The sequence below is a fragment of the Tamandua tetradactyla genome, chromosome 13 (assembly GCF_023851605.1).
Source record: "Tamandua tetradactyla isolate mTamTet1 chromosome 13, mTamTet1.pri, whole genome shotgun sequence".
In the NCBI taxonomy this organism is placed as follows: Eukaryota; Metazoa; Chordata; class Mammalia; order Pilosa; family Myrmecophagidae; genus Tamandua; species Tamandua tetradactyla.
In genome coordinates this window covers 17,710,357-17,733,976 of record NC_135339.1, presented here as the reverse complement: position 1 = coordinate 17,733,976, position 23,620 = coordinate 17,710,357, and the positions used below count along the sequence as shown (strand labels likewise).

The 23,620-nt window shown below is 43.0% G+C and overlaps 2 long non-coding RNA genes across 2 annotated transcripts in view; one reads left to right on the top strand and one right to left on the bottom strand.

Moving 5' to 3' along the window:
- Positions 1 to 7,521, bottom strand: part of LOC143653635 (uncharacterized) — a 36,771-nt gene extending 29,250 nt beyond the window's left edge. Inside the window, exon 1 of the long non-coding RNA XR_013161430.1 lies at positions 7,412 to 7,521. This is a non-coding gene — a long non-coding RNA (uncharacterized LOC143653635). The remainder of the gene's footprint in view (positions 1 to 7,411) is intronic.
- A 92-nt stretch (positions 7,522 to 7,613) lies between these two features.
- On the top strand, positions 7,614 to 16,384 carry LOC143653041 (uncharacterized). The gene is made up of 3 exons (XR_013161047.1): positions 7,614 to 7,680; positions 15,415 to 15,543; positions 15,694 to 16,384. It is a non-coding gene; the product is annotated as an uncharacterized LOC143653041 (long non-coding RNA).
- Positions 16,385 to 23,620: the final 7,236 nt, after the last annotated feature.

Here is a 23,620-nt window from a genome sequence, read left to right as displayed (position 1 = left end):
TTTAATATCTTATTTTTCATGGTTGCCTAATATTCCACCATGCAGTTGTCACTTCTTTATTGTCATGTTGTTGGGTATTCAAATTCTTTCCCCAGGTTTTGCTATTATAAATACCCTGCTTGTTGAACATCTGTGCACATAAACTCTTACCTATATTTTTGGGTTACCTTTTTTTTTTAATTTTAGGACAAATTCCTAAAACTGAGATTATTGGATAGAAGTGGTTAGCTTTAAGATCATGGCATCTGTTGATATGAGCTTCCTTCATTTGTCCCAAATTTTGTATATTGGGATACTTGATGCAGATACTTAGTTTTCTAGGGAAAAAAAAAGAGTTGCATCCATCAGAACAACTTTGTGGCATGCGGGAAACAATCCTTGTCTTTGAAGTCAGTCTCCTTCGGAACAGAGCGCTGAACTGTGCATCCTCAAAAGATATGCTGAAGTCCTAGCCCCGGTACCTGTGACTATCAGCTTATTTGGAAAGAAGGTCTTTGCAGATGTCACCAAATTAAGATGAGGTCATGCTGGGTAAGGGTGGGACTTAAATTCAACGACTGGTATCCTTCTGAGAAGGCCACGTGAAGATAGACATGGAGGGAGGACGGCACGGGAAGGCACAGCAGAAATTGGGGTGATGCACCTATAAACAAAAGAATACCAAGGAATGCCAGGAGCCAGCAGAAGCTATGAGAAAGGCCTGGAGCCGACCCGCCCTCAGAACCTCAGGAAGGGGCCAACCCTTCCAACACCTCGATCTCCACCTTCTGGCCTCCTGGCCTGGGAAAGCCTCATTGATCCTCGGTTTTGCCTCCTGTAAAATGGGGCACTTACCTACTGTAAATAAGAAATTGTCCTAAAGCGCCCAGTGCCTGCCCCTCAAAATTTCTTCCTTCTCTTATCAGCCCCCAACCACTTCCTGAAACTCTAGCCTTAGATTCTGAGCTCTTCTCTGTGTCCGACTTGCGGGGGATGGGGTCACTTCTCTGGCCACCAGAGTGGACAACGGCATGATGAGATTGACGGGGGGGGCTCGGAGCCTGAAGCTCAGGACTCGTGCCCCATTGACCACTCAGCCTAGGCAGACTCTGAACATTTTAAAATCTGTCCCATCACTAAAAACGGAGGCAAAGAGACAATTTCACATCAGACTTTCTGTGGGGGTTGAGAGGCTGGGGATGACACTGTTTGGTGCTTCCCCTGCCGCCGCCACCCCATCCCACCCCAGCCTCTATAAACATCAGTTTATTGTCAGCAACACACTTAGCATCTTCCGGGGTTTGCTTGGGCATACCAAGCACAATTCATTCTCCCCCACCAGACTGGGTAAGTGCCGAATCACTACATACTATAGTAATTGCTAATTACATGTTTCTGTGTTCTGTAGTTTATTAGTAAATTGCATGTAGAGGGATCTAAAAGTAATTGCCCTCCTCCCGTAACTTCAGCAGCCTGCAGAAATCACAAAGAATTGCCTTATTTCCTTCCTATGCGATTCCCAGTGGCCGTTTGTCAAATATACAGAAGAAAAAAAAATTACACAAAACCCAAATATTCTTCGGCTTACTAATGATAGATGACGGTCAGGAGAACTCTTGAGCTGGAAAAGGCTGTTAAACAGCTGCAGACTAACTGTATGTAAATATCCCCCAGTGGGTAATAGCTTAATTTTGATCATTGTTCAAAAGAGCAGGCATTTTAAATTATTAATAGGTGTCAGTTACAAAAAGAATGTTTAACTTGAAACTTACAAGAAGAGAGCCTGGTCTGTACAAATGACACTGTGTCATTAGCCATCGTGGTGTGGGGGAGGGAGGAGGGGAAAGAAAAGGACTAAGAGGCCCAAGAGGGGGGAAGTCACTCTTGTTTTCCCCTCGGGCAGGGGCTTTGTGGTTTGTGGATGGGAGATCATTTCACCACCATGAAAACTGGATTGGGCTCTTCGTTATTTATGTATTTTGGTTATAACTAGGTTCCCTCTTTTTAAGGAAAACTGATTCCCACAAAGCAGAAAAACTCAAAGCTGTAGGGAAAGCTTAACTGTAATACCAGCTTCCTAGCTTTGCGGTGATGAAAACTTTTTCACGTCCAAAGGCATGGTGCTGACACCTTGCATTCGGAGCGATGCTCCGAAAACTCCAGCAAACTGAAGATCTTCTTTTAAATGATTCATGCGACAGCAGCATCAAATTGCTGGCATGTGGATTGGCTTCTGTGATCCCTTTACTAAAACACATATAGTATCATGGGGTTTTGGAGTTAACAAGAAAGAAGCAAAGGCCAGCTTTTCTGTTTCCTTGTCTTGGTTTTCATGGCAGTACTGACCTCTGGCATTCGGGTAGCCTTTGTGTATTAGAGATGGAAAGAGAGGAAAAGGCAGGGCAGGAAGGATGAGGGAGAGGCTCCAGTAGGTAGATTATGACCTGTTATAATAAGAAACTCATGCGGGATTATTTTACTCTCTGTGCCCCTCTCTCCCTCTCCATACCTATAGCATGGAGTGCTGTTTCTTGAAGGGTTAATATGCCCAAGGAACAGCACTCAGAATAGTTTGTCAAGTGCTTTCATGCACACAGCATCCTTCGTGCCTCACCAAACGATTCCAAGTGATATAGGACAGAAACTGTAAGAAAATGTCCATCAGAGAGGCCCACCTACTGCCCTAGGGCCACCCAGCTACCAGACCACAGAACCAAGGCTTGACTCCTGTGAACAAATCCCAGAGGATTTTAACTTGGACTTGAATCTTTGAGGCTGGGAGACTTTTAGCTAGGGCTTGGGCCCCATCTGCATTGTGGGCATTGGGGGTGGAGAGGATCAGTTGCTTTGAGATTCTTGGGATTAAGACAGAGCCCTAAGTAGCCTTCCTGGAGGTAGGGGGAGAACCCTTCACTGCCCTGCCTTCCTGAGGTTGTCCTCTCTTCCAGGACACCCCCATCTCCTCCCTTGTCATACATCCATTCACTCTTTGGCTGCTTAGGTGTCTCTTCCGGCCACCCAGGCTTCCCTTGTGTTCCACAGAGCAGGACTCACTGGTCCCTGAGCCAAGCTTGAATTGTAAATGCCACTCTAGTTAAAGCTCACTATGGTTGTATATATGTGAGCCATCTAGACTCCTTCAAAGAACCAAAAGTACCCTAGAGAAGGAGGGAGATGCCAACTTCACCCTCCTCTTAGTGGCTGGCCCAAAGCTAGGCCCAAGGAACGCATGGTTTATGCTGAAGACACATGCATCGGCAATTAAGCCTCACACAGTGGGGACAGGGCTAAAGCAGAGGAGAGCCGGCTATGGCTGTGACATCGAAGCTGGAGTGACTACTAAATGCTCAGGGATGGTTTCCTGGAGAACGAATGTCCTGATTATATTTTGAGGGATGAAGAAGAGCTTGCCAGGCAGGCGGATAAGGTGGGGAGGGTGTTTCCACTAGAACTGCATCTTAGTTTTTTGGTAGTTTGTTGTCTTTTCTTCCCCAGCACCTCTGGAGTTTGTCTAGAACAAACTTGGGCCCCACAGCATGATGTCTTAGAGAATTTGGGTCCAAGTGGCTGTGTCCAAAGGCTTTACCAGCCTCAGACCAGGCTCTGTGAGCTCCTTGTCATCAATACTCTCTTGGAAATGAAGCCACTGAAACCAGAATGGCCGATTTGGGGCACTTGTGTGTTTATAATATTTGACCAATTGTCATAAAATAACAGCTGGCAACTTACGGAAACTTACTGTGTGGAAGGCATGGCGCCTCATGCATTAAGTGCCTCAATCCACTTTATCGAAATAACAATAACTTGGGTGCTATACATCATCACATTTCACAGAAGAGGATCGTGAGGCTTAGTGAGCACAGAGAATTTGACTAAGGTCACCCAACTACATAGATCTACCTGGAGTTTGCATTTATGTACTTAGCCATGTGCTTCCCACCATGGCACGAGGCAGGCAGCAGCCAATGAGATGACTTGTTCTTCAGCTATGGTCTACGTAGGGTCTCCTGTGCTCACAGGGTGAGGGGACACGCAGGCGAAAGGCATTGTTCCTGCCCTCAGGAAACTTCATCTATTCAATTACTCTTCATTGTGAGGAAGCAGGGAGGTTTGAAGCTGTGTGTACCCTAGAAAGTCATGTTCTTAAGTTTAATCCATTCCATTCCTGCAGGCGTGGACCCACTGTACGTAGAATCTTTTGGTGAAGCTACTTCAGTTTAAGTGTGACCCACCTCATTCAAGATGGGTCTTGATCCTTTTACTGGAGTCCTTTATAAAAGGAATGAATACAGACAGATAGAAAAAAGGCATGGGAGCAGGAAGCTGAAAGCAATGAAACCCGGAAGAGTAGAGTAAGACCAGCAGCTGCTGCTATATGCCTTGCCATGTGGCAGAGGAGCCAAGGATCGCCAATAGCGACCTTTGGGAACAAAGTCCTGTCTATTGATGCCTTGATTTGGTCATTCTCACGGCCTCAACCTGTAAGCTATAAATTCTCATTATTAAAAGCCAACCCATTTCATGGTAACTGCTTTGAGCAGCCTAGCAAACTAAAACAGCTAGCTAATCATTGGGCGCTGGACTGGGAACTGGATTACTGAGAAGAGACACACACCTACCCTCCAGAAGCTGAGACCAGGGCGGGGAGGTCTCCTGTGGTGCAGGGGTGGTTTGCCCATTTAAGGACATCATGAGAGAGAAGTAAACCCCACGTCCTGCCTTGGAGAGTGTCTTTCTTCATTTCCTTGGGTTGCTGTAGCAAAGCACCACACACTGGGGGGCTCAAGATAACAGAGGTTTATTTTCGTACAATTCTGGAGGCTAGAGGTCCAATATTAAGGTATTAGCAAGGCTCTGTTCCTTCTGTATCCCTCCTGCCTCTTTCCTGGCTTCCGGTGGTTGTCAGCAGTCCTCAAACTTCATTGGCTTGTGGCCGTTTCACTCCAGTCTCTGCCTCTGTCTCTATAAGGTATCTTCTCCCTGTGTGTCTCCAGCTAAATTTCCCTCTTCTTATAAGGACACCAGTCATACTGGATTAAGGGCCTGCCCTATTCCAGTATGGTCTTCTCTTAATACAACCAATTCCTTCTGCAACAATGCCATTTCCAAATAAAGTCCATTTTGAGGTACTGAGGGTTAAGACTTTAGTGTATCTCTTTTTGGGGACACAATTCAAGCTATAATAGGGAGTTAGCATGGGCTTTTGGGAGTGGGAAGTGATTAACCAGGTAGAATACGTAGGTGGACAAGACAGAGTAGAATAGCCAAGGCATAAACCCACGAAAGACCACAGTTCTATGTAGCCAGAGAGAAAGAAATGCCAGGGAGTGAGTGTGCTGGGGTGGAAAGACAAACTGTGGTCCAAGTTATGAAACATCTTGAATGCACTGGGAAAGAGTTAGGATTTTATCTCACAAGTAATTTAAGGCTTTTTGTGAGCTGCCTTTTAGCCAAGATATAGCCCTATCATCCAACCTGGACTTCTTGCTTGTCGGCTTGCTTGAATTTTTTTTTTTTTTTCTGCAGTGTGGATTCTCAAACTTTGGTATGCATTAGAACCACCTGGAAGTTTATTTAAACACAGATTGCTGGTCCCCAAGCCCAGAGATTCTAACTCAGCAGGTCTGGGGTGGGGACAGAAATCCTCATTTCTCCCATGTCCCCAGGTTGTGGTTGGTGTGACTGGTCTGTTATCTGTCCTAATCCAGTGACCACAAGGAGAGTGAGGGTCCCTGTTAGGATTAGGAATGGCAGAGGCCCTCAGGGAAGTCAGAGACCTTAAAAAGAGATGGTGGGCAGTGCGAGGATAGCTCAGTAACAAAATTCTCGCCTGACACGCAGGAGTCCCGGTTTTGATTCTCGGAGCCTGCATATGCCAGAAAATAATGAAAAGTTTTGGGAGTGCAAGGGTAGTTCAGTGGTAGAATTTTTGCCTGCCATGCACTCCCCCCAAAAACAAACAATCAAAATCAAACAAAACCAACCAAGTAAAAAAACATTCAACAAATGGTGCTGCAATAATGGGATACATGGAAAAATAATGAAATGTGACCCCACCATACAGCATACAAGAACAAAAAAAAAGGAGATAGTGTTCTTCCTGTGAAGATATTCATGTCCAGATGTGATACCTCAAACTGCTAAAACTATCTTGCATCTGTGAGGGAAAGCAGTAGGACCATGTCAACTCACTGAGTGAGGAGATGGAAAGCACATGGGTCCTTGGTAATGTTATTGAACCAGGAAACTAGCCAACCCTGGAAAACACCAGCCCACGGACTCAGAATGTGAGGCAATAATTGTGCTTTATTATTTAGACCATTTCAGATCATGTGCTCTGTTGCATGCAGCTGAAGCCGTCCTAATAGACCCAATAGTCCTTCTCTGCTTCATTTTCCTGCTGGTTAAACATCAGTGCGTTATGCCTAAGCCTCTTCATTTTCCTCACCCCTTTGCTGACCTGTAAAATAGCCTCTGCTTTCCAATGGACTTTTTTTTTGTTGTGAAAATAATATATATATATATATATATATATACACATATTTAAAAAGCTATAAATTTCAAAGCACACAGTAACTATTAGCTGTGGAACAGATGTCAGAGTTTGGTATGGGTTACAATTCCACAGTTTTAGGTTCTTACCTCTAGCTGCTCCAAGACGCTGGAGACTAAAAGAAGTATCAATATAACGATTCAGAAATCATCCTCATTTGTTAAGTCTTCTCTTCTCTTCCAGTGGACATTTTTGTGCAGCCACACCCCATCTCTCTGGCCAGCCTCTCTTCTCTGCTCACCCAACCATCTACTGACGGACGCTTTCTGTGAGCATCTCTAGTCTTCCTCACATGGGGTCAACATTTGTGGGCAGTCTTTATTTCCTCATTCAGCCTCCACATGTAATCTCAGGAGGAGCACAGTGCCTTTGCTTCTATGACAATAAGCCTCCTTTATCCCCTCCAGCCCATTCCCGCAGCCACTGTCCTGGTCCTGCCCCTCCGTCAGCATCCCATCATCTTCCCCCTTGAAGCTTCTCCTCCCCACCTGCTAGCTATCCTCTGTCCTGGCACCAAAGGGATCTCCTTAGAACAGCGGTTCTCAAAACATGCTGTCTGCTCAGCTCACAACCTGTATTGTGATGAGCGCTTCGAGTATTTCTGAGCACCCCAAAGTTTAGGAACTATTAAGTTAGACCCATCAGGTTTTAACCTTGAGCCTCATCGTCACTGAAGGTGGAGACCTCAGCTGAATCAGGTTTCATTTTACAAGGGAGAAAGAGAAAACAGGTCTTAGGTAAAGAAACACAAGGATCTACTTCGGGCACCCCGGAGAGAATATCAGTGAAAGCTGGGTAGGTAGGGAGAGTATAATGGCTGTCAGGATTTTAAAAGTCATTTCATAAATATTTATCATGTAGCTACTCTGTGCCAGTCACCTTTGAGTCATCAGAGAATTCTTCATGTTTTTGGCACCCCAGCACTGAGCGCCCTTTCTTTCAGCAGCACTGCCCAAATGCTCCCTTGGGAAGTCTGCCTTCCTCTTCGTTTCCGGGTTACCGGGAGCTGCCTCTAACCCCACCTTCAGGAGTGGGCATGTGACTCTCCCTGGCCAATCAGAGCGCGGCACAGGCTGGCAATGGTGATTGGGTCAGGGGTGGGCATGTGATCGAAGCCAAGGCTCCCCTCAGGCGTCATCCTGGTCCTGGTGAGTAAGGAGATGTTCCTCTTTGTTGTCTGAAACAATAAAGATATAATCCTGGAGTTTCTGGGAAGCCGAAGATGTCCTCTGAGAGTGACGCCAAGGACAACTGAGAGATAGACTAATCGGGTGCTGACGATGCTGTTTGCTCCCACGAACACAACAACTCCTGAAACGTGGTCAGTCTTGAGACTTTTCAGTTGTTCAAGCCAAAAAATTACCTGTTTATTTTTTTTTTTTTTTGCTTTAGCTGGTGTGCATTTGATTCCCTAGCATTGCAAATGCAAGAGTTCTAGTTAATTCACTGGTATCAAAAAGACCACAGCCCAGAATAGATAGAAATGTGGGGGAAATGAACTTTTAAATACATGCTCAGAGCAAGAAGGACAAGGACAAAATTAACCTGCTGCTCAAGCTCAAAAAGAGAATGCAGCTGTGCAATAATGGAAATGGACCCGTGTCATTCCCACCCAGAGGATGATGTTCTCTGGAATGAAAGGAGAAGCTCAGGACTGTGGAGGGGAGAGGAGAACCCACCTGACAGTTTTCGATTAAGACTTCTGGCCACTGGGTTAAAAGAGAACTTGAACTCGGATCATTCAACCTTGTCTGGAGAAGTGAAGGTGCTGAGTGTTTTGATGCAAACTATCCTTTGGACCATGGCTGCCAGCCCAGTGCTAGACAGACAGCAGGTCCCCTGAAAGAGTCTGAGGATGAATGAAGATGAGCAAGGCTGATTCAGTTTTCGAAAATGACATGAAGGCAATATTTAAAGGCTTATGCCTGATATTCCTCAGGGATGACCAAGCAATTGAAGGAATGGTTCATAAACTTATTCGGGTTCCTAGCAATCAGGGTGTCCATTTCAAACAAATCTTAGTAAAACCATCTGATTTCCTTTCCCCTTCCTCCTTCCATTCTTCCTTCTGTCTTCCCTTCCTTCCTTCTATCTTTACATTTCTTCCTTTTTTGAGTGTTTATAATTATTAGATCAGGAAAATGCAATTTGGCACAGTAATTTGAACTTCCAAGGTTTTTATGATATTCATTTGGATAACATGAAGAAAATCTAACTAAGGTAATACAGTTTAGAAGGTGGACTTATAACCACTTCAAGAACCATACCCTGGGCTTGCTGATTAATTCATTCCAGTTCAACTTGTCAGTTCAGAAGCTCTCCAGAGGCGTGAGATAAGGTTTTGTCCTTGGCTCCTTCCTGTTAAAACAAATGTCGTGAATACTTAAATGAAGGCATAGAAAGCTCCTTATCATGTCTATGGTTGCCACTGAACTGAGAGGGATGACAAATGAGGTGGCTGGGAGTGTTCCAATCCAAAAACCTCTCAATGGCTTCTAGTGATGCAACAAAACTTACATAGCAAAAAAAAAAAAAAAAAAAAAAAAAAAGATGAAGTAAATAAGCTTCTGCAATTGTGTCCAAAACTTGTACAAGCATAAAATGAGAGGGCAATGTCAAGGAAACAAGCTCAGTAGGAGAAGAAAGGAGGTTTGGGCATCAACTGTTGAATATACATCTGCATTTTGCTCTAGCTCTCAATGGCTAGAAAGAATTTGAAGTTGCACTAACAAAAGTAGAGTCTGTAGGACAAAGGTGGGCAAAACCCCATCCCTAGTCAGGCCTCACCTGAAGTCTTGTACTCAAGAGTCAACCCCAAGATTGGAGAGAAAAACTGACAATCTTGGACATGCTCAAACATTATCACAAGAACAGAAGCAAGTGTAGATGTTAACCTTGAAGAAAATTCAGAAGACCTACAATCGTTTTCAAGTCTTTGAAGGACTATTGCATGGAGAAGCAAGTAGACACAATGTCTGCTACCCAAGAGTTAGAATTGGCATCAAGAACTACAAGTCTTCCTTATTTTAGGTCCTTCCATATTTTGAGCCCAAACCCAGCAGTTATAGCTCCCCAATGTTGGAACAGCTGTGCTGGAGGGAAGTGAGTCCCCCACCAGCAGACGTGGGACACCAACTTAGCAGGGGTTCTTGTTAAGGAAGCACAAGCATTGGCTGAGGCACTTTGAAGTGGTAACAATCTCAAGATTTTCTCTGCCTCTGCACGTCTGGGTGTCAAGATTCATAGAGGGAGGGGACAGCCACAGTGCCCCATATTGCAGCAAGTAAGAAAAAAAAGCAATATGAGACTAGTCCACTGATCTGATATCTCAGTGGTCACTAGTGACCGTTTGGAAAGCAGTGGGGACATTTTTCTTTTCATTTCAGGGGGCACTGCTCTAATTATCTCACAAGTCTTCACAGTGATATGGAAAAATGCTTCCAAAATTAAATTTCCATTGAGAGCACACATTAATAACACACCAAAGGACACATAAATTACAACTACAAATCATATCCCATTGCAGATGAATATACTGAAAAATGTCACATTTCAACAGTATCAACAGGCATACAGTAATTAAGCAACCACTGGTGGCTGGAAAAGCTATATTGGATTCACTATGGGCACACATAGAAATCTTTATAGATAAAGTCTAACAAGTCTCCCAGTTTGGAGCCACACCTTAGAGTAGGATTAGATGTGCAGGTTCTGGAATAAGGCTGCTATGACTTTCCATCCCAGTTCTACCAGTACGGGCTATGGGACCTTGAGCGTGTTACCTCACCTCACTGACCCTCAGTTTCCTGATCTGAAAAATAGGGAGCTTACATAGTGTTCTTGGGAATATTGATTTAGAGAAGGCACGCAAAATGCTTGGACAAAGCGAGTACCCAGACAAAGTAGGCTCTCTTTTGGCTCTCACGGGCAACAATTGCACATGTTTAATCGAGGGTTAATGTCAAAAATCATCCAACTGAGACCACACATTAGTCTCCCACTTGACGAATGTTTAGTTCGAGTGGGTATTTCCAGTTATTTTTAAGCTGAAATGTGATTGCTGCTTTGACATCATGATTACAATGCTTGTGGTTGACGGGGTGAAGCCCTCGCACCTAAAGTGAAGGGATTGTCATCTGTTTTGATTCACACTCTTAGCCTGAGAGAATGACTAATAATCAGTGTCCTCTGTTCAACAACCAGGCTACCGCTGCACCATGTCTGGTGCGTGACTATTCCTCAAGGCAGTCATAGCATGAAGGAATATACCAGTCTGGTGTCGGCAGGCTGTGATCACCTCTTAGCATGTGGCTTTTGCCCATCCTCTCATCCCAGCCTATGATGATGTCACCTGACTCTCATAGCAACCCCCTGAGACAGGTAGAGTGCCCTGTTAAGGAACTCACATTTTGTTGACCATCCTTAAACCTTTAATCTGTCTCTGTACATATCTGCCTTTGAATACCACACTGGACCTGCTGTTTTGCATAAGGACACCTTGTCATCTTTTCTTCCCCATTTTCTCAGCTTTCCTCTCTCTCTCCTGCCTTCACCTTGCAATCTGTCTCCCCAAATCCCAGGCAATCAGCATCAATAATGTGGAGTGTGTCCCACATAGCTTCCTCCATATTCACGTAATCATATAAAAATATACTCTCTGTTACTCTTGATTTTACAAAATGGAACCATGTTATAATAACCTCTATGCATCAGAGGCCCCTCCAGGTAGACTGTAACATGCTTCTTTAAATGGCTGCACAATCTTCCATGCTATGAGACAGAGAGAGGTACAGCCATATTTCCATCCATTCCCCTCCTGCTGAGCACTCACTTTGCCATCTCATTTCTTAGTTCTCTAGAGACACTGAAGCATCCCTGAACACACATGCCCCCATCCTTTCTGGTGCTTCAGTGTCACTAGGCTAGATTTCTACATCTCTATTATTCAGAGAAGATCTAAAAAATAAAGGCATTAAGGGTTTTGTCTGGAGTCACACAGCCCATAAGTGTCAGAAGTGTTTCAAACCAGGTACTCTGTACACTATTCTGTCTTCTCTTTATTCCAATTGACACTCCTCCCTTAGAAGTTTAGAAATAAGCTTCTTTCCAGCAAACTGAGTCAAGACTTGCCCTGTATCTCCCATGCTCTGGGATGGAGATGGTCAAATGACAGGGTCTTAAAGTAACTCCGAGTGACACGAGGTGGCTAGAATTCAGTGCCAATGAGGTTGCCATCGGGTTTCCATGCTAGCTGCTGCCAGTGCCGGTATGTATCAAAGACTTGGGAAGATATACTACATAGATTTCATTTGCTCACTAAATAGTATCGAATACTGACAGTGCTCCAGCCTGGTGGGAAGCAGACCTTGTTTCAGCCCGGTTGGAAGGCGACATCCACAACCTTGGGCTTCCCATTCATTCCCGTCCTGGGAGGCATTAACAGCAAGACTTGAGGGTGCCAGTTCCTGGGCATATTGTCAAGGGGCTTCAAGTCCCTAGGGTCTGAATCACATACCCACAAAAGGCATGCTCAAGTCTTATTCTGCACTGCTGTGGGGTGAACCCATTTATAAACAGAACCATTGAACATGTTCCTATTAGTTAAGGTGTGGACTCATTTGTGGGCAGAATCTTCAAAGATCCTGTTTAAATGAGGCCTAATTGAATCAAGGTGGGCCTTCATCCATATGGCTGAAGTCCTCATAAGCAAAGGAAACTGGACACAGAAGTAGAAGCTGGAAGTCAGCAGAAGCCAGAGGAGCCGACACAAGGAGAGAGAGAGAGAGGGCTCCTTGTGATGGTGGCTTGATTGCTATAGACTCTGGGAGTAAGCAAGCCCTGCATACCTTGATGTCGAACTTCTAGCCTTCAAATCTCTGAGACGATAAGTTCCCATTGTTTAGGCCAACACGTGGTCTGATATTTGTCATAGCAGTCCTGGCAAGCCATGGCACTCATTTGGCCATGTAATTCTGTGGTCTAGATCCAGAGTCAAACTGTCCTCATCCATGCACGGAAGATGGGAAAGTTACAGAATGGAGCATAAGTGGTCCTTCAAACCTGCCACTCCTCCCAAGGAGAAAACTGTCCCAACAAGTTGGCAGTAGAGTTGGGATATGAACCCAGGGCTCCCAGCTCCACTGGGCCTGGTTCTTTGCTATTGCTGTTGCAGCTCTGTGTATGTCTGTGCCATGGTCCTTCATTTTCTACAAACCTTTATGATCTTGTGCACTGATTGGCAACACAAGTTATTGGGTCCAGGTAGGCCTGAATCTGAGTCTTAGCTACTGCCTGTTGGCTGGCCTTGGTAAAAATATTTAACCCCTATGGTTAATAATAGCACCCAGTCGACTAGAGTTCTGAGAGCTAAGTGAAAATGATTTTGAAGCTTAATGGGAAGCTTACCACGTTGTACACCTGCCATAAACACTGGCCATGGGTTTTATTTCCTACTTATTTCTTCTAATTTTTGCAAAACCTCTCTGCGATTCCCTAAGCCTACAAATACAACTTGTTTTCCCTGTACAATGCTTCTCTTGACGTGTATATAGATGTGTGTCTGCTCTGCAAAATGCTTCCAAATCCTCTTTTGCTGAAATCCCCGAGGAGTTGCTGGCCTGCTCTTAACTTCTCCAGAAGTAAAACTCTGCCAATGGCTTTCTGGTGAACACAGCAAGGCACACGTCAAGACACCAACCAGGAGGGAGGTGGCCAAGGGTGGGAGTAGCAGACAGGGACATTGTACAGTAGACCTGGCTGGGCCAGAGCCATCCATCTTGATTCTTGTCTCTGTGTCCAAGCCTAAAGGGATTTGTATCTGCAAGGCTGTCTTTGCCAGGCTCAGGGAAGCAGAGAAATTGTTTAATTTGTAAGTTTTATTTCTGCCACAGAGGAAAATTCTGGGGCAATTAAAGCTATTCTAATCATTTATTGTAGGCAGGGACTGTGAACAACCTTCCGAAACAGAAATAAATGGAAGCTTCTGAGTTCCATTGGCAGGGCAGGGCCCATGTGCCTGTACCCTCAGTGTCCGGTGATGAAGTAGGACCAATTTGGTGATGTGGAATGAGGAGGACATCATGAAATGCTCACTTTTTGTGGAAATCCAATAAAACGAACTCAAAGAGTGGGTTACTAACTCATCCTGCCGTGTGAATAATTCATTGTGAAAGTAGCCACGCAGCATCACATTTTTAGGGCCTATGCCCTCACCTGCTCTTGCCTTGGGAGAGATGGGTTCCCCCACCTGCAGGCTGCCGGCCGCCTGCTCCTGCGGGACACTGGAGCCTCCATTTGATGCTGATGTGAACTCAGAGTCCAGTGACCCCGGGGGCCTGCTGAGGTTTGGGTGCCTCCTAATGACTGGGGGGACTGGCTCGCAGGCTTCTGACTGCCCCAGGATGCAAGAGGAATTCCTGTTGTGATCAAGGCTGCTGCTGATGATTATATTTCGTTCCTCCAGGCGAGCCTGGGGACGAGGGCCCATCAATTATGCACTTCTAGACACACCTCAGGCTTGTTCCTCATGTAAGGGATGTTCCCGAATGGATCCGCTCTGAACAGGTGCGCCCCCACAGTGCTCCGAGAAAGAGAGAAGAGACAAGGCACTCCCAGCGAACAACCTCCAGGCAGCCAGGACACCAAGACCTAAGTGGACACAAAGGAAGGGCTGAGTTGTTCTGGAGGCTTCTCTCTCAAACATGATTAATGTACCATCCTTACTTTGGGTTCTGTGGCTCAGCGGTGCCCTGCACACATGTTCTCACCTGGATGGTGAGCCTAAAATGGATGCTGGGGGTGGGGGTGCAAGGGTAGTTCAGTGATAGAATTCTCACCTGCCATGCACGAGACCTGGGTTCGATTCCCGGCCCATGCATTTCCCCAAAACAAACAAGCAAACAAAAGAAAGAAAAACAAGCAAACAAAAATTCAACAAATGATGTTGCAATAACAGGATACTCAACATGGAAAAAGAATGAAATGTGACCCCCGCCATGCAGCATACAAAAAAAAAGAAAAAGGGATGCTGGGATGTGGATGGGCAAACCACTTTGGTTGGATAGATGAGGATCTGAAACTTGGAATGCAGTAGGAGAAAGGTACAGTTGCCCGGAAGTTTCTGGCTTGGCTTGAAATGGTCCCTGATCTGGTGGGCAAGTAATTCCTGTAGCTATTATTTAACCAAGAAGGATTCCCAGCAACTCTGCTCATTCATTTCTTGTGGTCTGATGCAGAGCCAGACCCCATGCTCAGGATTAGAGACCCTTAGATGAGTCAGACCTAGTTCTCATGCTAAAGGAGCTCCATTTTAGGCTGGAGGTGGATGCTGAATCACATCTCAGTGGTGGCAAAGGCTGTGCTGAAGTTGGACGAGACTCTGGGGGCACCAAGGGAGAGCAATGCTGCAAGTTGGTCCATTGCACGCCTCCATCCATCCCTTGCTGTCCCTCCCTCCCTCTTCCTCACCCATGCAACTTAAATGGGGGCTTCTTTTCACCTGGTATGTTTGCCCCACCACTCCACATTGCTGGCTTCTTCCCTTCCTTCAGTTCTGAATTTTACTGTCACCTTTTCAGAGGAGCAGTCCCTGGTCACCATATGACTTCTTTCCTTAGACAGCCTATCATATTTGTAATTAAATATATTTTTTTTATGTTCTCTCTCTGTATTAGACTTTAAGTTCCGTAAGGGCAAGAACCATGTGTGACTTGTACACTATTGTAGCCCATTGCATGGCACAAAGGGCTGTCAGTAAATACTGAATGAATGAGTAGATGAATGAACATAAGGCAGACCCAGAGGAGAACCAGCAGAGAGGTAAAAGCAGGCAGCCTTCACAGGAGGGTTGAAGAGAGAGCACTAACTCTGCCTTTCTGTTACAGAATGTCTTCCTTCCTCATTTGGAAGTCCAAAGACTACTTATTAATTCACAAGAGGGGACAGAATTCTGCAGTGACCAGATGGAGTGTATTATCCAAATGTCAAGAAACTTGTGCAACACTGTATGATTAGTAGGTTTCCAATTGAGCCTGGAATCAGAGTGTGTGTTTGTTTTTGGGGGGTGAGGGCAGTGGAGTTGGTGGTGAGGGGGCGGATTGCCAAGTAGATATGAGCAGGCTGTGGTAGAACTTGGTAACATAGCCCTTCTCTCATCCTTTCAGAGCCCATCCTTCCGGAGACCACAGCATTTGGTTTTATCAGACTCAACTTCTTTCCTCTGGACAGTGTTGGTAGAGACCAACATGTGCTGGACCTGAGAAGCTTTCCCGTGTGTACTCCAACACACACCCGTATCCCATCTGTCTTCATAGCTTTCACAGCAAGGGATGAGTGTGTGGACCTCATGTTTCTGGGCCTCAATGTGCAAATTTATAGCTTGGGGACTTAAAATGCTGGCCCTGTAGCTTAACAGAGAAGGACTGGGATGATAGAGACCATAGGCAGTAAAGAGAAGGCCCTAGGATTGCTAATGCACCTCAGAGATGAGGGGTAATTACCCAACTGAAGGCTGTTTCCTGATGGCTTCTGTGGGGATGGGGTGGGGGCCAGAGGGTGTCATTTACTACCCAGAAACCTCATCACTCCTTAGGGGTAAAATGCTGGCCTTGTATCCAATTCTAGCTCTCCCATAGTCCTTGTGTTGTGACTTCTCTGAACACCAATGTCTCCTTCTGTAAAGTGAAAAGAATGACAACTCCTTTAAAGAGCTACTGTGACTTCCAGAATTTGGCAATAAAAAAAAAAATATGTCAACTTCCCTGCTTAGAAACCAAATGAGATGGCCATAACTAGGGATGGGGAGACAAGAGAAACCAACAAAGTAGGAAAGCAACTAGTTAATCAATTAAGAAAAGCAGCAAGAAGTACCCTACAATGGGATTGGAGAAGGAATGACCATTATAGTTTGATATGGAAGACATTATAAGAATAATGTGAGAACATATGGACTTCTGGATGACCAAGATGGTTGTATAAAGACACTCCAGGATGTCATTTCCCCACAGATTCTTTGAACATCCAGCACAAACTGGCAGAGCCATCTTCCTCAGAATTCTGGAAAACAGCTTAAGGTATGCAATAATTGGGTGAATGCCAAATCAAGAAAATGCAGCTTTAAAAAAATAATAAGAGAAACCAGTGATATTCTTGGTGGCCTTCCTCTACCACCTCCCCAATTTGGTATGGAGCCAGCATGGTTCCCATTGTGGGTTCCTAGTCCTGTTCTGGAGGGAGCAGAGTAACCCCTATGCACATGCAGCGATGCTTATATGTCAGTGCCAATCTATTGGGTGGCAGCCTGAAAGACTGAATCAGGAAACTCATCTCTAGCTCACCCTCCCAGAACTTGCCTTATGGACAGAAGCAGAAGCACTGTAAACAAAGAAGTGTAAGAAACCTGGGGCAAAGGATTAACTACTTTAAATCATCACCTTCACCTTAGGCTGATCTTTTTACTGGGTGTGTGAAATGAACTCGGTTTATTGTCCCATGTTATATGTCCCGTGCATACTCCTACACATACCCATATCCCATCTGTCTTCATATCTTTCACAGCAAGGGATGAGTGTGTGGACCTCATGTTTCTGGGCCTCAATGTGTAAATTGATAGCTTGGGGACTTAGAGTGCTGGCCCTGTAGCTTAACAGAGAAGGGCTGGGATGATAGAGACCATAGGCGGTAAAGAGAAGGTCCTAGAATTGCTTATGCACCTCAGAGATGAGGGGTAATCACCCAACTGAAGGCTGTTCCTGATGGCCTCTGTGGGGATGGGGTGGGGTCATCCCATGGAAGGGAGAACAACAAGGAATGCAGACCCAATTTGCAAAGACTGTGAAAGTATTTGTTACTTTGGTTTGTTTATTTTTCTTAGCCCCGGCACTCCAAGAAATCTGCGTCATATCACTAATTGGATAGATATTTAAGGAGCAGACAGCTAAGGGACTAAGTTCCAGAGCAAATACTTTAAAATATTAAAATGTAGAGTATGTAACAAAAGATTACAAGACAAACAAATAAATAGGAAATAATGGATCATTCAAAGGAACAAAATAAAAATTCCAGAAACCATCAATGAACTCTAGCCTATGGACAGACTGGGCACAAAATGTTTTAAAAAGTCCCTAATATTCTTAAAGAGATAAAGGAAAACACAGAGAAACAACTAAAGGATATGAGGAAAATAATAGATAAACAATATTATAATCTCAAAAAGGAAATAGAAATTTAAAAAAGGAACAAGATGGAATCACTGGAGTTGAAGACTACAATAAATGAAATGAAAAATTCCCTGGATACTTTGAATAGCAGATTGGAGCTGGCAGAAGAAAGAATCAAAGAACTCAAAGACAAGGCAATTGAAATTATTGAGGCTGAGGTATAGAAAGAAAAAATAATGTAAAACAGTGAACAGAACCTAAGAGATCTGTGGATACCATTAAGTGTACCACTATACACATTATGGAAAATCAGTGGTGAAAGTCTGAAAGCTTTCCCTCTAAGATCAGGAGCAAGACAGGATGCCTACTGTCACCATTGTTATTCGATATTGTACTGGAGGTTCTAGCCAGAGTGTTAAGCAAGAAAAGAAATAAACAACATCCAAGTTGAAAAGGAAAAAATGAAACTTTCCCTCTAATAGATGGCATGATCCTTTTATGGAAGATCTTGAAAAATCCATGAAAAGCTATGGGAGCCAAAAAAAAAAGAATTCAGTAAATTGGCAGAGTATAAGATCAGCATGCAAAAATCGGTAGTGCTTCTATACACTATTAATTAACAATCTGAAGAGGAGATGAAGAAAAAATTCTATTAACAAAATAGCAACTAAAAGCAAATCGAATACCTAGGAATAAATTTAGTCAAGGATATTGTTTTAGTTTGCTAGCTGCTGGAATGCAATATACCAGAAACGGAATGGCTTTTAAAAGGGAGAATTTAATGAGTTGCAAGTTTACAGTTCTAAGGCCAAGAAAATGTCCCAATTAAAACAAGTCTATAGAAATGTCCAATCAAAGGCATCCAGGGAAAGATACCTTGGTTCAAGAAGGCTGATGAAGTTCAGGATTTCTCTCTCATGTGAGAAGGCACATGGCAAACAATCAGGTCTTCTCTTTCGGTTGGAAGGGGATATGGTGAATACAGCGTCATCTGCTAGCTTTCTCTCCTGGCTTCCGGTTTCATGAAGCTCCCCGGGAGGTGTTTTCCTTCTTCATCTCCAAAGGTTGCCGGTTGGTGGACTTTCTGCATCTCAATGGCTACATCGTCCTGCTCTCTCTGAATCTCTCATTCTCCAAAATATTTCCTCTTTGATAGGACTCCAATAAACCAATCAAGACCAACCCAAATGGGTGGAGACATGTCGTCCCTTAATCCAGTTTAACAACCACTCTTGACTAAGTCACATCAACCAGGGAGATGATCTCATTACAGTTTCAAATATACAGTATTGAATAGGGATTATTCTACCTTCATGAAATGGGATTTATATTAAAACATGGCTTTTCTTAGGGGGCATACTTCCTTTCAAACCAGCACAGATATAAATGACTTGTACATGAAAAACTAGAAAATATTGCTAAAAGAAATCGAAGAAGACCTAAATAAATGGAGGGATATTCTGTGTTCATGGATTGGAAGACTAAATATTATTAAGATGTCAGTTCTACCCAAGGCAATATACAGATTCAGTGGAACCCCAATCAAAATTCTAGCAGCCCCCTTTTCAGAAATGGAAATGCCAATCATCAAATTTGACCTTGAACAGACAAAACCATCCTTGAAAGAAGATTAAAGAACTCATACTTTCCCATTTTAAAACTTATTGTAAAGCTACATAATCAAAACAGAATGGTAGTGTCATTAGGACAGGCAAAGACACCAATGGAATCAAATTGAAAGTTCAGAAATGAACTGTCCAATATCTGGCCAATTGATTTTTGACAAGGAGACGAAGTTCACTCAGTAGAAAAAGAATAACCCTTCCAACAAATGGCAGTGGGAAAACTGTAATGCCATATGCCAGTGAATACAGTGAACCCCTACCTCACACCATATATAAAAATTACCTTAAAATGTATCAAAGACCTAAATGTGAGAACTAAAACTATAAAACCTCTTGAAGAGAACATAAGGAAGGCTCTTCAGGCCCTGTGTTAAGCAATGTTTGCTTAGACTTTAAACTAAAAACATGAGAAACAAAATAAAAATAGAAATGGCACACCATCAAAATTTAAATCTTTTCTACGTCAAGAACTTCATGATGTCAATAAAAAGAATGGAAGAAAATATCTGGAAATCGCATATCCAATAAAGGTTTAATATCCAGAATATATAAAGAAATCCTATAACTCAACAACGAAAAAACAAACAACCCAATTTAGAAATGGGCATAAGGCTTCTATAGAAATTCTTCCAAAGAAGATACATGAATGGTCAATAAGCACATGAAAATATGCACAACATCATTAGCCATGAGGGAAATGCAAATTAAAACCACAATGAGATACAACTTCACATCCACTAGAATGACTATTATTTTTTAAAAAACAAAAACTAATAAGTGTTGGAGAGGATGTGAAGGAATAGGAACATTTGTTCATGGATGGTGGGAAAATAAATGTTGCAGCTGCTGTTAAGATAGCTTGTGGTTCCTTAGAAAGTTAAACACAAAATTACCACGGTGATCCCTCTTCTACATATATGTCCAAAAGAATTGAAAACAAGGAATTTAACAGATATTTACACACTGGTGCTCATACTAGCATTATTTACAACTCCCAAAAGATGGAAGCAATCTAGTGTTCATCAAGAGATGAAAGGGCAAACAAAATGTGGTATATACACATATGATGGAATATTATTCAGTGGTAAAAAGAAATGAAGTTCTTGTTCATCACTCAGATTGAATAAAATAAGCCAGATACAAAAGGATGAACATTGTGTGATCTCATTGATATTAAATAATTAGAATAAGCAAATTCATAGAGTTAGAGACTAGAAAATAGCCAATGAATTATACCTTTTAAAAATTTGTAAGACAACAGGCTCAAATAGTTAGTTTCATAGGATTTTTTTTCCTTTTTTAAAATTTCAAGGAATAGGATAATTACTAAATTATATAAACTATTGCAGAATATTTTTAAAAGATGAAATGACTCCTAATTCATTTTATAAGTTATAATATTCTTAATACCTAATCTTTATGAAGGTAATATACAAAAAATAAGTCTACAAGATAATATCACATGAATTTACATGTGAAGATTCCAAATCAAGTATGTATATCAAATTTGAGCAAAACATTGACAGAATAATGAACTATGATTAGATTGGATATAATCCGAAAATGCTAGATTTGAAATCTATTAATATAATTTATGAAGTTAATAATAAGGAGAAAAGGTATTTCGCATTTATCCTGTTAAAATATATTAACATAAAAATTTCTGTAAAGAAGATTGCCAGATTGGACTTCATCAAAGTAAAAATCTCTCGCTCTTCAAAAGACCCCATTAAGATAATGAAAATATGAGCCGCAGAGTGGAAAAAAATTTTGCAAATCATATATTTGATAAAAGATGTGTAACCAGAATATGAAAAGAACTCTTACAACTCAATAAGAAAGCAAACAACCCAATTTTAAAAGTGAGCAAGAAATTTGACCAAACGCCTTGCCAAAGAAGATATATAAATGGCCAATAAGCATATTTGAAGGTGCTCACCGTAATGAGTATTAAGGAAATGCAAATTAAAATCAAAACAAGATTCCACTACACCCTACATAATGGCTCTAATCAAAGGGGCTGATAATGCCAAGTGTTGGTGAAAATGTGGAGACACTACAACTTTCATACGTCACTATGGGAATGTAAAGTGGTACACATACTTCAGGAAACCATTTTACAGTTTCTCAAACAAGTTAAACATACACCTCCCATACACACCAACAATTTCCCCCCTAGATAGCTACCCAAATGAAATGAAATCCTGTGTCCATACAAAGGTTTGTCTGAAGATGTTCATAGCAAAATTATTCGTAATTAGCAATATCTAGAAACAACCCAAATGTGCATCAACTGATGAATGGATGAACCAACTGGTACATCCACAAGATGGAATGCTCTTCAACCAATTAAAAAAAGGAATGGACCACTGATACAGGCAGGAACATGGCAAACCTCAAAAATATTATTATGTGCAGTTAGACACCAGACACAATAGACTACCTATAGTATGATTGCATTTACATGAACTTTCTAGAAAAAGCAAATCAATGGAGGCAAAAAGAACATCAGGGGGTGCCTGGGCTGGTGCTGGGAGCACGGATTAACTACAAATGGACCCAAGAGAACTTTGGGGGTGATAGAAGTGTTCCAAACCATGATTGTGGTGATAAGTTTACAAGTGTATAAATCTACTAAAACTCATCAAAGTGTACCCTGAAAACGTGAGTTTTATGATATGCAAATTATACCTCAATAAAACTCATAAGGGTTTCTAAAAGAATATACAGCAAACTGATAAACTATTGTCTCTGGGTGATAGAATTAAAAATGATGTGTTTTTGTGTTTATTTTGTTCTTGGGTTGTTTCTACTTTTTCCTCTCAATAAGCATATTAATATTTGTAATATTTAAAAAAAAATCTCCAAAGAGAACAGAGTGAGAAGGATGTGATGTACTAATCCTACCACAGTTCATGGCACAGAGCAGGTGATTGTTAAATGGCATGTTCCCTCTTTTTTTCTAACATCCCTCTTCTCCAGGCCATGCACCAGCCTCGGACCAGTTCTCTGATCCTTCCTGCAGATTCCAGGGCAGACAGAGCCTGAAGCCCACCTGATTGACTGATCCATGCCTGCACCAGCTCCCTGCAGTTGGGAGCTCTTCCCACCCTCTCCTCTGCAGGAAGCTTCATCATCACTCTTAACAGCCTCGCCTGCCACAAGGCCTTTTCTTCCCCAGTGACTCCTGGGCTTCGACTGCTCGTTCCCCAGCCAGAATCATAAAACGCTGCTGTAATAGCAGAATTGTTTGCTCCAGAGAAAAAAACTGTAATGTCACAACAAATAGAGACTTGGGGGCTTGGCAGGTAGATGTGATCTGAGCAGCTGTACATTAGAAGGAGGAAAAATCACCAGCATCTCATCACACGCCCTGAGGAATGGGGTGGAGTCTCAGAACCAGGGCACTTAAGAAAAGGGTCTGGAATTCATCCAACGCTAAGCAATTCCGGGCCTCCATGTTTTAGAAAATAGGAAGGTGCTTTGTCATTGCAATGCACTGCCCAAATTGTAAGCCACTCTTGTGCTGAATGCTCCTGGCAATGCAGGAAGCTCTGGGAATCCAGTTCTCAGGAAATGATGGAGTATGAAGTACCAGACTTATCCTCCTGATGTAAACAACTAGAAAAATGCAGGGAATATATGAAGTGACTCTTTTCACATGGGACAGTAGGCAGCACATGACACAGCATAGGACTGTGATCTCTGGCAGAAGGGAAACAGATTAAGTGCGCCCAAGATCACCCCAGAGAGGAAGAAGTCAAACAGAGCTCACAACCTTTACTAAGTTAAAGGATGGAAAGTGAAATTCAGGGAGACTGATGTGGTGAGCTACTCAAAACGAGAGCTCCTGAAATCTGCAGAGGGGTTCCTATTCCCTGCATCTTTGATGAGTACCTCACATGTTTGCCTAGCATGAAATTCCACCAAGCAAGGCAAACAATGAATGGGAAGTTGGAAGCTGAGCAATTCCCAGAACTCATGCAGGGTGGAGGTCGTTGGAACTCTGACAGTTTAAGTGAGGGTCCTCAGTGCTGGCCTGGGGCATGCAGTGGGGCCTCAGGACATTCAGCCTCAGTAGTTGGGTGAACTTCCCCTGGAATGAAGGCTACTCTCAATCTGCTCTAGCAAATCTCACAACAGGCCAAAAATGATCAAATAACCCACAAGTAGCTTAACTGCTTTCCAGAACAAAATCTGGCTCCCTTTAAAGGAACACCATAACATCCAGACACCCAGCAACACAAAACTCACCATGTACATCATGCCCCCACACACACACCAAATTGCCAGGCATGCCAAGAAGC